The sequence below is a fragment of the Pristiophorus japonicus genome, chromosome 17 (genome assembly GCF_044704955.1).
Source record: "Pristiophorus japonicus isolate sPriJap1 chromosome 17, sPriJap1.hap1, whole genome shotgun sequence".
NCBI classification, from domain to species: Eukaryota; Metazoa; Chordata; class Chondrichthyes; family Pristiophoridae; genus Pristiophorus; species Pristiophorus japonicus.
This window is the reverse complement of record NC_091993.1, coordinates 17510247-17524393: the sequence shown is the minus strand read 5'-3', so window position 1 is coordinate 17524393 and position 14147 is coordinate 17510247. Positions and strand designations below refer to the sequence as shown.

General features: G+C 41.9%; 1 protein-coding gene across 3 annotated transcripts in view; it reads right to left on the bottom strand.

Moving 5' to 3' along the window:
- Positions 1-14147, bottom strand: part of sema6d (semaphorin 6D) — a 277313-nt gene that overhangs the window by 116014 nt on the left and 147152 nt on the right. For all 3 annotated transcript variants that reach the window (XM_070858433.1, XM_070858436.1, XM_070858434.1), the window contains one exon: positions 957-993. The gene's annotated coding sequence lies outside the window, so the exon portion shown is untranslated. The remainder of the gene's footprint in view (positions 1-956; positions 994-14147) is intronic.

The window sequence follows — 14147 nt, the reverse complement described above, 5'->3', positions numbered from 1 at the left end:
TTGTTGCAGTGAAACGTATCGTACTGAAGTATTAGGGATTTCAAGCAAAGTGGTAGCTCTCGATGGAAGGGAGCCCTCGGTTTGTTTGGATTAAGATACATTCAGCACGAACTTACTCTTTAGCTTAAAGGTTACTTTTAGAGCGATTTCAATAGATACAGCAGAAGTCATGGAATACTGTGGTTGGCCATAAAGCAGTCGCCTGCAGCGATAGCACCAAGTCATTAAGAGCGGTTTGTGGATTAAAATGTGCTTTTAAAATGTGCTTTTGGTCACTTCTGGATTTCTATAACACTGTTTAGGGCATTGTTGAACTTGGTAGTTATGTTCCAAGTTCCCTCAAACTTCAGAACCAGACTTCAGTAGAGCAGTACATTAGTGGTTGCAGTATTGCTGACCCCAAATTGCACTCCGCTGTCAAGTGAGTTTGTATGACACTAGATGCTGTACAATCGTGACAATTGATTGTTTCTAATAATATACGACTACCAGCAGTAAATTCCATATCGTCACAAAACTGCAGTGCACTGCAAACTATGGAGTGCTTTCATACTGTACAACATAATTAACAAAAGATTCTTCAACAGTCTTTTAAAGCAACTTTTTAAAGCCTTAAGGGCCAGTTGGATACTAGTGATGTATTTCAGTGAAGAAAGGCACACTGTTGTCAGATCTGACCTCATAGACAATAACGCTTTTAGTTCAATAAAATGATTAATCAGGTTGGAAATCTAACGGCAAAAAAATCTTGTTTCTTTTAAGATCTGAGTAATGTCTAGTCAGCATGTACATTTGAGGACAACCCCAACAAATTAAGGAGTTCATTGCTCAATAGTACATAGGCAGTTCACATTCAAGTATTACCGCAGAACTTTGTAAATCAGAGGGAACCTTGTTTGGGAATGTAACAAACTTTATTAGATTTTGATTTTTCTATTTAGAAGAATCATGCTTACCTTCTCCGCTGCTCTCGTATTCAAAGCTTTGACGAAGCTGGGGAAAAATAATTACTCTAATTAAATGGTGTTGCAATAGAGTTATCACCTTTCACAGTGATTAATTTCAATACATAATTCTGCTTAGTAACAGGAGATTCAGGCATGGCAACTGGAGCAGAAATTTGATGCATTGAATGTTTTCTAACCGCTTATGAAAACAAAACTCTTACTTTTTATCTAATTGCTTATCAAAACAATATTGTACTTTTTGTCTGTCCTAAGCCAACTTCAAGTACAGCTTTTAGATGAATGTACTGTATTCAAGCAATCTGTTATTTTCATTGTACAAAGCAGCACTGATGTACCAAATGAATAATATTTTAAAGCATAAAGATGTCACTTTGGCTAATTGATTTAACATTGATTTCCCATTGTAACACTCATTGTTATTCCTAACGGTTTACAAATCCTATGACTCAACTAGTTTCATTAGTGTTTGATGAAGACAACAGTTATTAATATAACCTGCAAAAATAGATTAATTAACAAAATAAAATACACACCATTAAATTAAAACCGGCTTATATTTAACCCACACATATCAAAATATATTGTAGGAACATGAAGTAGCCATAGCTCAATGTGTCGAATTATTTCGTGTGTTTGGTATAAAGGAGAAATAAAATGATCTTTAAATAAAAATGAAACCCAATTTTGAGCATAGAATGGCCTCTGGCGCATCCCCGATTTCCTTCGCTCCACCATTGGTACCTGTGCCTTCAGCTGCCCAGACCCCAAGCTTTGGAATTTCCTTGCTGCATCTCTCTGCCTCTCTCTCCTCCTTTAAGATGCTCCTTAAATCCTACCTCCATGGCCAAGCTTTTGGTCACATGTCCTAATATCTCATCTAGCAAGGTGTCAAAATTGTGTCTGACAAAGCTCCTATGAAGTGCCTTGGGATGTTTTTACTACATTAAAGGCGCTATATAACTGCAAGTTGTTGTTGTCTGAACTGGGCCATGTCACGTTTGGGAGACGCAGAATTATTCAATTTGGAGCTGAGAAAGTTGCTGTAATTCATGCCATTAGTTGCCTGCGGTCATGGTTAATAATGGGTGAGTGGCTGTCTCTCAGGTGCCACAACCAAAGAAAGGTTTCTGTTGAGATTTAAAAACAAACATTGGCCCAGTTTGCTGCCAAGTAAATAGCGAGTTTAATGCCACTCACTGTTATTAATGTGTAAATCGTCCAGCAAATTGTGGTGAGGAAGAGAGACCCCATGAATTGCGAATCGCCACAAATTGCTGGATGGATTGTGCCGTTCCATCGTTAGCCTAGCGAAAATGGCAGCTTGCCCTCAACCTCCTGAGTACCAAGAAATTGCTGCATTTGCAGAATAATTGCCCATTAAAATCGTCGCAAAAAGTTAGGGCTAGTACTGAATAATCTTCGTACCTTTTTAATAAGGAGATTTATGTTTCTGCAATGCCAATCAATCTCTCCAGCCTAGAAAAGGAACAATTTAAATTATGGAGTCATTCCTACAGGTAGTAAATTGTTGTTAGACATTTCTAAAGTTGAAAATATAATTTTTTCCCTTACTTTCCCCATCTGTACCTGATTGGACTCTAAACCGCCCTCTTTCTCAATCCTTCAATCTCATTGGTTAAGGAAATATATGGTAGGTCCTTTCGTTCACTCAGGTCCCAGATGCCCCGTTGCCCTCACTGTGCCGTTATCAGCGTGCACTTCCAGCAACTTACAAGACAACAGTGTTTTTCAAGCTGAAGGGTGAGGGGAAAACGTCTAACAGAGCACACTGCAAGATGCCCCTCTCCAGCAAAATCTGGGCCATTATTGGTCAGTAGCTTCAGCTAGGGGCAAGTGGCAACAATGCATTTGAACGGCACACGTTCACTATGATGGAAGAAAGATACAGTATGTGATGTTTTTCTCTGCTGTTGTCATATGTACCAATTTGTTTTGGGGGGGGGGTGAAATGGAGGAAGAAGTGGATGGATCATACTCTGTGGGGTTCAGCATGAATCCAATTCACTTTGCAGTTTACAGGGGAATGAAGCATCTGGTTCTGAGGTGGGCTAAGGAGACAGTGAAATTGGATCACTGGTGTTCAGCAATTTTCCATCTGTATGTCATTTCCATGTGGTATTAGCATCGCCTTGCAGCAGACCAGAAAATAGCTATTTTGTATTGAATGCTGTTGGGTGCAATAGTTCCGTGGGAAGTCATTTGCAGAGAGTCGTGCATTCCAGACTTGGCTTTTGGGCCTATGGGTATTGAATGTCCAAATGTTTTTGGAGACAGCTGGTAATAAAGACAAATTGACATGTGCTTTGAATGCTGTATATTTCTGAATAAATAACTTACACACCTATTGAAAGAAAAACTGATTTACATGTAGACTGAAGTACTCTGTACACAGTGCTAAAGTATACCAACAATAAACTGTTGATCCTGGGGTCCGTTGTTATTACTGGACATTCACCGTTTCCTTTAATCTTGCACCTGGACTGTGGTTCATCCCTTAAGTGCAATGTTATTAGGGATATTTTCCAGTTTGTGCTCCCAGTGCACAGCACCTTGTGCCTGAATACTGGGTCTGGAGGATAGTGCAGCCATTACACAGCCCACCCAATTTTCCATCCTTTCATTTAAATGGATGGAAAAGTGGGCCGATCGATTAACGGGAATGCTGTCCTCCACTCCCAATAAATATTCCCAATGTGCCAAGCTCTCGGCCAGAAGCACAACAGCAGGAAATTTACTGTGTTTTTTTTTTGTAATTGAATCAAAAAGATTGGGTACCACTCAAGTAAAGAAAGAATCTAAACTTCTATAAAGTCTATTACATCCTCAGGATATACCCAAGCACTTCACAGCCAATTAAATACATTCAGTCAGTGTTGTTTTATAGGCAACACTTGCACACGGTATAGTTGTACAAACAGCAATGAGATAAAAAGAACAATTAATCTCTTTTGGTGGTGTTGCTTGAGGAATGAATGTTGACCAGGTGAACTCCCATGCTACTTTTTGAAGAAGTGACATGGGATCGTTTATGTCCACCTGAATAGCTTCATGAAGACTGTTTAGTGTCTCACCCAAAAACAGCACGTCCAACATTGCAGCACTGAAGGTCAGCCTAGATTGTATGTTCAAGTGTGGGAGTAGGGCTGGGACCCACAGCCTCCTAACTCAGATGAAAGTGCTGCTACTGAGCCAAGGTCACGCTGGTAATCATCGTGAACTTTTCACAGACAACACAATGAGCTAGACATGACACTTGGCAATATCGGAAGAAAAATGCTTAACACTTAATTTTGCCATTCACTTCTCCATTTATTTTAGTGGCGGCATTAACCCATTTAAGTTAAACAACTGAGCGTCTACAGACAAATAAATTTTGTATGAATGCCCTGGGAGTTTGTTTTGAATATAAAAATCCTCATGTATTATCAACAGCACATTGAAACCAGTAGCGACATTTACTGCCTTGGACGTATCTTCAAGGTTGTTGCAAAGGGCTATCTTTAGTGTAAATGACAACACAATTGCAAAGCAGTATTCATTTCCCAATATCTCCTGCTTTCTTTTTTGTGATCAGATAATAGAGTACTTATGGTGGAGAGAGTCAGTCCCATGGGATTATAGTGTAAATGGGGAAAGAACAATATGGAATGTGAAGTGGATTATCTAGAGAGTCTTCAGGATGAGCGACCTAAGTGGTCTGAGTTTTAACTGGTTAACTCTCTTTAGTGGTACTGGGATTAGAGAGTTGGTTTGGAACTGGTCCATAACATCATATCTGGCCTTAAAACCATTAGCATGCCACTTGGAAGTGCTGTTATTTCTAAGAAACCTGGGAACTTCCACCCAGAGTAAACAAACTGACTGGAATGCATCTGATTATTGCCCAGCTTCAGGCAAGCCCAAACTCATCAGCTAAGCATAATGTTGTCATCCTGAAGCAAATCATTAAATGGACCAGAAAATATAACAGCTCAGAATCAAATTAAAGCACTGCTGGCTATAAACTGATCACTTTCACAGAAGCAGAGGGATTCTAAGAATCATAGAAACTGTAGTTTGTTGGCACACAGATTTAGAGTACCAGGCTGCTAATGTGGTTGTAGGTCAGCTTGGCTCAGTTGGTGGTAGTCTCGTTCCTGATTCAGAAGGTTGTGGGTTTGAGCTGCACCAATAGAGGCTCAATTTTGGCCGAGCATGTTTTTCGGCGCACTTAGCGGAGTTGCGACGCTTATGTACGCTCCCAGATGTGGCGAAAAAAAATGTTGGAACTTTAGCCGCTGTCTGGCCTTTTCACTGCAGTCGCGCAGCGTGGCCAATCGTTCTGCGCTGGAAAATGTGCCGGGATGTCTGCACATGCGCAGTAGTGACTCGTGATGTCCGCGCATGCGCAGTAGCACTGCGAGTCTGCAACAACAGTCCCAATTGTTGTAGGTTTCTCTGTCAGTTTGAGTGTGGCGACGTTCTTCCTCACTCTCGTCAGCCTTGTGCTATTTCCCCTCACGCTGTTGCTATTTTGCCATCTCATTGGCGCTAAATTTACATCATTCTCTCTCTTCGAATCTGCGTTGCTGGGCTCAGTTAGGTAAAATTCTCTATCTCATAAATTCTGCCTCCTTTGTTGGGCTAGGGGTGGGCAGGAGAACTGATAGAAATCACCGTCAGGCAGGAGTACTATCAGTTCTCCTGCCCACCCCGAGCCCTGGTCGACTGGCCTCCCGGTGAGTTGTCCCGCCCCTAACCCAGGCCGAGTGGCCTCCCGCACCGGCCCGCTACCTTCTCGGGCCGAGTGCAGAAAGGTGAATTGCAGTTTGAAGATGAAGGTAGGACTTCAATTTTTTATTTCTTATAGAATTGTTCGTCGTTTTTGTTTGCAAAAATTGCTAAGGGTAAGGCTTGGTTGGTTGAGGTGCAGGTCCTCTCCACTTCCCGCCCCTATCCCAGGCCGAATGGCCTCCGATGTACCTACCTGCGCCGATTTCTTTAACTCTTTGCAAGGGTTTTCTCAATTGCCCACATAAGCTGGCCCAAGTGGAAATGAAGTAAATATTAGCCGGCCAAAGTTGCCTAAATGGGCAGAACTGGCATAGGTGGCTGGTAACGCCTCCTTTTGCGAAAAAAAACTAACCTAAAAAAACTTAACTAAGTTAGTTACGCTGGTGCAAATTGCAAATTGATTGGGGAAACTGGGGATTTTTAAGTTACGCCAGAAAAAGCAGGTTACTCCAAAAAAAAAACAGATCAACTCCTGGCCAAAATTGAGCCCAATAAGTTGATTATATAATCTAGGCTGACACATTGGTGCGATACTGAGGGCTCTGTTCTGGGGCTGCTTTTGTCCACTATGTACAATGATTTGGATCTAGGGCTGGAGGAAATGATCTCTAAATTTGTAGATTATATTAAAATAAGAGATGTAGTAAATAATTCTGAGGACCAAAAGGAGACTGCAGTGACATTAAGACGGGCACATAGAAGTGGCCGATAGAATTCAATGTCTGAGGGGTGGTAGATTTTGGTAAATATATTCTTTGAATGGGGGAAGGTTGGATAATGTGAACCTAATCCTCCAATAATCCTAAATCTTTCTGCTCTTCCACAAGACACAAAACATTGCCTCAAGGGGATAATGCCAATGAAATATTGGATTTTACAGCAAGAGGTATAGAATATAAAAGTCAAGATATTATGGTGAATCTATATATAACTTTAGTAAGATCACTGCTGGATGCAGTGTGCAGTTTTAGGCTGTACACTATGGGCAGGATTTTGAGGTAATAGAGAGGGCAGAGCACAGATGTCAGAATTTCAAGGATTATTAAGGGGTGGTTAAAATTATGATGGATGGGACAGAATAGATAGAATGAAACCATTTCTAGTGGTTGAGGATTCATAACTATAAGATTAAATGTAAGGGATTTGGACAGAGGGCAGAAGGATCCTTTTTTTTTTTACACAGAGGGTTGTGAAGCTGTGAAATGCAAGACTGGAGTTAGTGACTGTTTTAAGAATAGGTTGGATAGATGGTTAAAGGAAATGGGGATAACAGGACACAGAGGCAGAGAGAGCGCATGGGTTTAGGACTATCGCTCATGTGGAGGATAAACACCAACACAGACTATTTGGGCCCAATGACCTGCTTCCATGTTGTAATTTCTATGTAATTGTATGTTGGAGGTGCTGTCTTTCAGATGACACGTGAAATGAAGGCCCCATCTGCCTGGTGGCTGAACAGTGCCATGGGATCTTTTACCAAGAGTAGGGATACTTCCTTTAACCAGCACTGCTGAATGAGGATTAACTGGTCATTCATCTTCTGTGCCGTTTGTGTGACTTTGCTGTGTGCATCTTGGCTAGCACATTTGCTTCCATAACAACAGTGAATAAACTCCTTAAAAGTAATACACTGGATACCAAGTGCTTTGGAATGCTCTAGGATGTGATGAGGTGCTATATAAATGCAAGTTCTTCCATCTTATAAATTATGAATGCAAAGGTTCTGTACTGAAATTAGAGAGAGAAGGACATTTTTACACAAGGCAACAGCAAAGCATGAAATTAACTGTACCCGAGTCCAAACTGAAAACTGGGAGTTCTTGTATTTGAAACTAATAAAATCAGTAACATATATTGTAGGAATGTGGACAACAGCAAACTTGACATGTAAAGTATGTTTTTATGAGATGGTTAAGAGGATAATGCAGAGTTATTCAGTAACTTTGGACTAATGACCACAGTCTTAGGACCATTCACACAAACTCTCTGGGACTCCAAGAAGCTGAAACCATGACCATCAGTACTGGACAAATATTAGTTATGAGATGCAATACTGGTTCACAATGATGTCAGCTGCATATCCAAGGCAATCACCTCACGTCAGAAACATTAAATGTGACAAAAAGCAGCAACCTGTATCCATTGTGCAGCTTGTTTGTGCTTTAATCCTAGACACCATTTGCTAGTGCAATGAATTCATTTGTGTTATATGCAGTAGAAGCCCCACCTCCAATTGCATTCTTGGGCTTTCCCTCCCACTTCTGCTAGTCTGCTGTCTGCCTGCCACCACTGCAAATGATCGATGTTATTGATATTCCTCAATTATTACAGCAACTAAGCGGCAACCTCGGATAGCTAGCCCTCAGCGGGCTTTCAGCCAATCACCTACCAGAAATCAGGTGGTTTCACATCAGAGAAAGTGGGCATTCGCTGGAATGCCCCTTCTAAAACAAAACATTTTGAAGTTAGGACCAATTCTGATAGCTTGCTGTACCAGCATTCACATTTCAATGATTAGAAACAACTTGCCAGCTACTTTCAATCATTAAAAAACCACACTGACGACGGGAGGCTGATAAACAGCATCTCTTGCAGCTGTTAGAGGCCACGCACAGGAAACTCTCTTCCCCACCTTCACAATGATGAGACTAGGCAGTGAAAACATGATTGCTCACTACACTGCTCTGAAGTCAAACCAAAACTGCATCCTTTAGTGTAGGATAAATGTAACATTAATACACCGTCTTGCCTTTTCTCCCATATTCTCCCCTGCATTATTTGCTCGCGTGTTTTTTTTTTGCTCCCCGTTTATCGCTTCCTAGTCTTTATTCTTTTACTGTTCCTGCCCTTCTTCATTTCTCTCTCTTTGTTCTTTTCCTTTTGTCTCTCTCCATTTTCTGTTTTCCTGCTTTTTCTCTCCTAACTTTGTTTTTGCCTTCAGTCCCCACCTGGCTCTGGGCCGGTGCTGCTATTGTGGTTTTCTCTTGCTTTCTCACACTGCTGAGTGAAAGAAAGCAAAAGAATGCAACAGAGACGAGATTTACCCCCTTACCGTTAATAAAGCCATAGCACGAGTAAATGTTCTCTGTAAAATCTGTAGGCCTTGTAGAAAGCAGAGAAAAGAAAAGTAGTGGCAATTTACCAGCACAGTACGGGCAGGTGATTGCTATCATCAGGCCAGCTCTCACGTCAGGTTATTGCCAAATGCAGTTGAACTGCATTAGGGACGTGGGTTGGCCAGAAATCACAGGTCTGGATTGAATCCAGTACCAGAGCCTGCTCGCTAATCAGATTATATTTCATTGTAAAAAACATCAGTTATTTAGTAAAGCATCATGTTTCATTGAAAAATATGAATACAACATTTGAAGTGTAACTTTAATCATGTGCAAAATATTATTTCAAAACCATTCAATTTAAGTGAGTATGAAATAAAATGCTGGGCTGGATTTTTCGCCTTTAAACAAGGAGAAATGCTCGCTTTTCTTTGTAGTTAGTAACCCAGCAACAAAATTGAAGCACGTGGTTTTGAAACATTCGAGTGCTGAAAGCGTAATTCTGTTAGTTCTAACAAAAAGGTAGGAGCTAATTTCGATGCACCTTCAATAACAATCCTTTCACAGTTTACAAACAGCTAAAAAGCCACTTAACTGCTATAAACGTTTTCTAATCCAGCACAAATAGTTCACAAATTCCAAGATATGTTACATCAATGTGTGCACTAACACTGGTTGTGCACAAGCACGCAATAGTTCATGTAATGACAATATGGTACCCACATTGATAGGTGTGCTTATTTACTCATTCTGTCTAATCTGCTCTCTTCCTAGAACAAGGAATAACCAGTTACCCCGCAGCCGTACCAGAAGAGTATTATTCATCATAGCACCAATTAGTGTTAGTTTGGGTCTCTCCCCAGCACCTTCTCATGTAAATGGCTCAATGACGTTACTATAAGCAGACTGAGGATGCCACAAGTTGAAAGTTGTGCCTTCATTTTATGATTTTTGATAGTGTAGTCCAAGTCAGCATTAGCCTGCTTGCAGTAAATTGTTTACATATACATATTGGCCATGTCCCCCTGTCAATACAGATTGTGGCAAGTATCACACGCACCAAGGCTTCTTCGGCAGTACGTCCCAAACCCTCGATCTTTACCACCTAGAAGGACAAGGGCAGCAGGAGCATAGGAACACCACCACCCCCATGTTCCCCTCCAAGTCATGCACCATCCTGACTTGGAAGTATATTGCCTTTCCTTCATTGTCGCTGGGTCAAAATCCTGGAACACCCTCCCTAACAGCACTATGGGAGTATCTTCACCACATGGACTGCAGCGGCCTTTTGGCTAAGATCATGCGTAACTGACCTGACAGGGGAGTAGCCACCATGACCTCCGGGTGGTTCTCCCTGGATCAGGAAGGTATATGCTTGCTTTTTTGGAAACAGGAGGTGGGTGGGATGGCTTGACCCATCCACCTCCACGGAGGTGTGTGGGGGACCTGACCCATCCACCTCCATGGCACGAACCTGGTATTGCAGTACTTCCAGGAACGGTGCAGTGGCTCTAGGCCTTTTGGCTAAGAGCATTGGCGCAGAGTGATCCTTGGCGTGTGCAAGGTGACCTCTGGCGTTTGTGATTTGACAAAGAATTGGAACGATTGGCTACGAATTAAAAAAAAAACATGGACTGCAGCGGTTCTCAAGGGCAATTAAGGATGGGCAATAAATGCTGGCCTTGCCAGTGACATCCAGATCCCAGGAATGGTTAAAAAAGAATTGAAAAAAATACTGTTTGCCCACCTTTTATGCTCTAAATTACTGTTATTGTTTATTTCCTAAACATGAAACACAGAAGCCATAAGACAGGCGAAATATCAAACAGCATAATGCATATATAGGAGAATTGGAATCAGTCTACAAGGGTTACTATAGGAAACTTTCATGAAGCTACTAGTTTCTTGGCAAATGTTTCTTTGGGTAAATTAGTTGAACTTTCTTTCACCTTAATATACAATGTTAAAACATATCTATCTTTATATGTAGATGATGTGTCATCCGAGGCTAAATTGGTAGCACCCTTACCTCGGAGTCAGAAGGTTCTGGGTCCATGTCCCACTTCAGATTCTTGAGCATAAAAATCTAGGCTGACACTCCATTGCAGTGCTGAGGGAGCGCTATGTAATGTATTTGCTTATTGGTTCTTTGCGTAAAAATTCATAAGACCACATTGCTATTAAGAACTAGTTGATTTATTAAAAAAAGGTTTAACAACCACACTGCACATTTCTAATTCATTCACTGGGCTCACAACTGCATACCTCATCGTGGATGACCTAGACCCAACTGACTGGGGTTTTATTGAGTCTTGTGAACATCACATGACCGGCTAAGCCACTCACAATGCAACAGCTCTACAAACATGTGAGCATCCTCACGTGCATTCTTACATGCTGCACAGTCAGAGGTGCCGTCTCTTGGATGAAACGTCTGCTCTCTCAGGTGGAGGTAAAAGATCCCATAACACTATTTCGAAGAGTAGGGGAGTTATGTCCAGTGTCCTGGCCAATATATAGCTTAATCAGCATAACAAAGACAGATTATCTGGTCATAACCATATTGCTGTTTGTGGGAGCTTGCTGTGTGCAAATTGGCTGCCGCATTTCCTACATTACATTTCATTGCTTAAAGTGCTTTGAGATGTGCTGAGGTCGTGAAAGATGCTATATAAATCCAAGTCTTTCTATGTGAGCTTCCAGTACCCACAAAAGCACGTGCAAACTAATGACTGTGGCCAAGAATTGGATTTTTATCCCATGAGACCTCTTTGATGTAAAGCCATTTCTTTTGAAGTAGTTGCAACAATGGTAACAGTTTTCACACCTTAATAGACAATGGGATAAGGCATCCCCACTGCCACCTGGGGGCTCCCTGGCCAAAAACCGCCCGAAGTGGAGGAATTGCATCCAGGAGGGCACTGAGCACCTCACGTCTTGTAGTCGAGAGCCTTCGGAGGGCAGGCGCGGGGCAGCGGTAGGAACGTGCGGCAAACCAGTCCCACCCACACTTTCCTTCAATGACTGTCTGTCCCACCCCTGCCTGTGACAGACTGTAATTCCCATATTGGACTGTTCAGTCACCTAAGAACTTACTTTGAGGGGAATCATGTCTTCCTCGATTTCAAGGGACTGCCCATGAATGAATGAATGAATGAATGAAGGGCAGACAACTTTTTCTCCTTTGAATTTCCCCAATTTCTTTCACATGTCTGGAAATTACATATATGACTGCTAAAGCTACATCCATTAAGACTTTTAAGTACTCTGTGCCACCATCAAAGCTCCTTTATTTGAACAGATTCCTGATCAAAATGAATTTCCTATTTCTTCAGCCTGGCTGTCTCTTTCTATTTTGTATTTACCAAAGCGATCAACCTGCATTTTAAACTTCAGCCACTTCAAATTATATTTTTGTCGTAACTGGCTTCAGTTCCACTTGAAGCAGGCAGACACTACAGGAGAAATAGTTATTGATGAAGAATAATCACAGATCGAGTGGCTAAGCACTGGCAATAAAGGGTTAACAGTGGTTGCGACTGAGAGTTGTGAAGCGATAGAGACTATACTGAGTTTACTTTCTAACCTATGCTTGTAACCGAACCATCAGGTTGGTGGACCTCATTGAGGACAACACTGTTGACAATGGCATGTATTGAATTACTGTACTGAAGAATCATTTTCCACCTTCCACACGACATTGGAAGATGGTTTGTGTTGTGTGGTGAGGTTCCAGACCCAGATGTACGATGCAACCTCTGAGTGATGTAATGGAGCACCACTTGAACTACATTCTGCAATGGAGCATGTGCAGCACCAGTGGAAACCTCAGTAAAGCACGTTAGGCACAATGGGAACATCACATTGAATGTCGTCACTGTTGGAATGGAGACCTTGTGGTCCAAACTTCAAGAGGCAAACGTGGCTAGTTTCAACTTGCTTGGAGCATGGTTAAAGACAGCCATGCTGGAGGGATTCCAAGAAGTCACAAATGTCCACTGCTCCAGGCTCAGACAGATTGGTGGATCTCATGAGGAGGACACTGTTGACCACGGCATGTATTGAATTTACAAAGGATTAGCCTTTTGGAAATCATGTTTGCATTAATTCTGTGACAATATTTCATTCTGAACAAGTTACAATAACTACTTCTGAAAACACTGAGCCCATTATATCTACAACAAAGATTAGCCCTGGTACTGATGCGGGTACATCATCGTTGGGCACTGATAAAAATAGCAGGCCTTTGATATTCTTTCCATCCCCACAGCTGACTACATAACCATCCAACAGTGCAACTCATTGTACTGGGGGAATAAGTAGTGGTAGGGAATACACACAACCAGCACAGAGAGGTTTCTGATATACAAAGAAAGCAAAAGAACACACACATTAAACACCTATGCCATTACCACTGCACAACTGATTGCTTTTACTATGTCTTGCAGTCTGTGATTCTTTGTTCAGAAAAGTATCAGTTGTCCAAAAGGTAAACAAAGTGGTTGACTGATGAGAGGTCCCCTGGAGGTGCTGGTAGGGTCTTGCGGGATTAAAGATGATGACACTGATGACCTTCAGTCATTGGCCCCTGGCTGATTGTCATCATGGAGCAGGTGGCATACCTCGGTCACAGCCTCTGTGGTGAGCCTTGGCCTCCTCATTATGGTGCTCCTCTGCCGTTGCTAAGTGACCAACACTATTTTAGTTGTTTCCTGGGTTCTATCCACTGTGGGTCACGGATCTGCTTTGGCTTCTGTTCCCGAGTGGCCATCTCCTCTTCCCCCATTGTAATACATCCACCGATATGACTCGGTGGGCCTCCAAGTCAGAAGGTTGCGGGTTCAAGTCCCATTCCAGAGACTTGAGCACAAAAGTCTAGGCTGACACTCCAGTGTAGTGCTGTACTGAGGGAGTGCTGAACTGTCTGAGATGTCGTCTTTCAGATGAAATGTTAAACCGAGGCCCCGCCTGCCTTCTCAAGTGGATGTAAAAGATCCCATGGCACTATTTCGAAGAGCAGGGGTGTTATCCCCGGTGTCCTGGGGCCAATATTTATCACTCAATCAACATCATTAAAACAGATTATCTGGTCATTATCACATTGGTTGCCATGTTTCCTACATTACAATCATATCAAAAAGTAACTAATTGGCCGTAAGGTGCTTTGTGATATCCAGTGGTCATGAAATGCGCTATATAAATACAAGTCTTTCTTTCTTTCCAATGTCCGTTACACTCAACCTGTGGCAAACTTTTCTTGATACTATTCACTTTCATTATTGTTGAGATACTCCTTCAACAGCTTCCTGTTCATTAAGCTCATTAATGG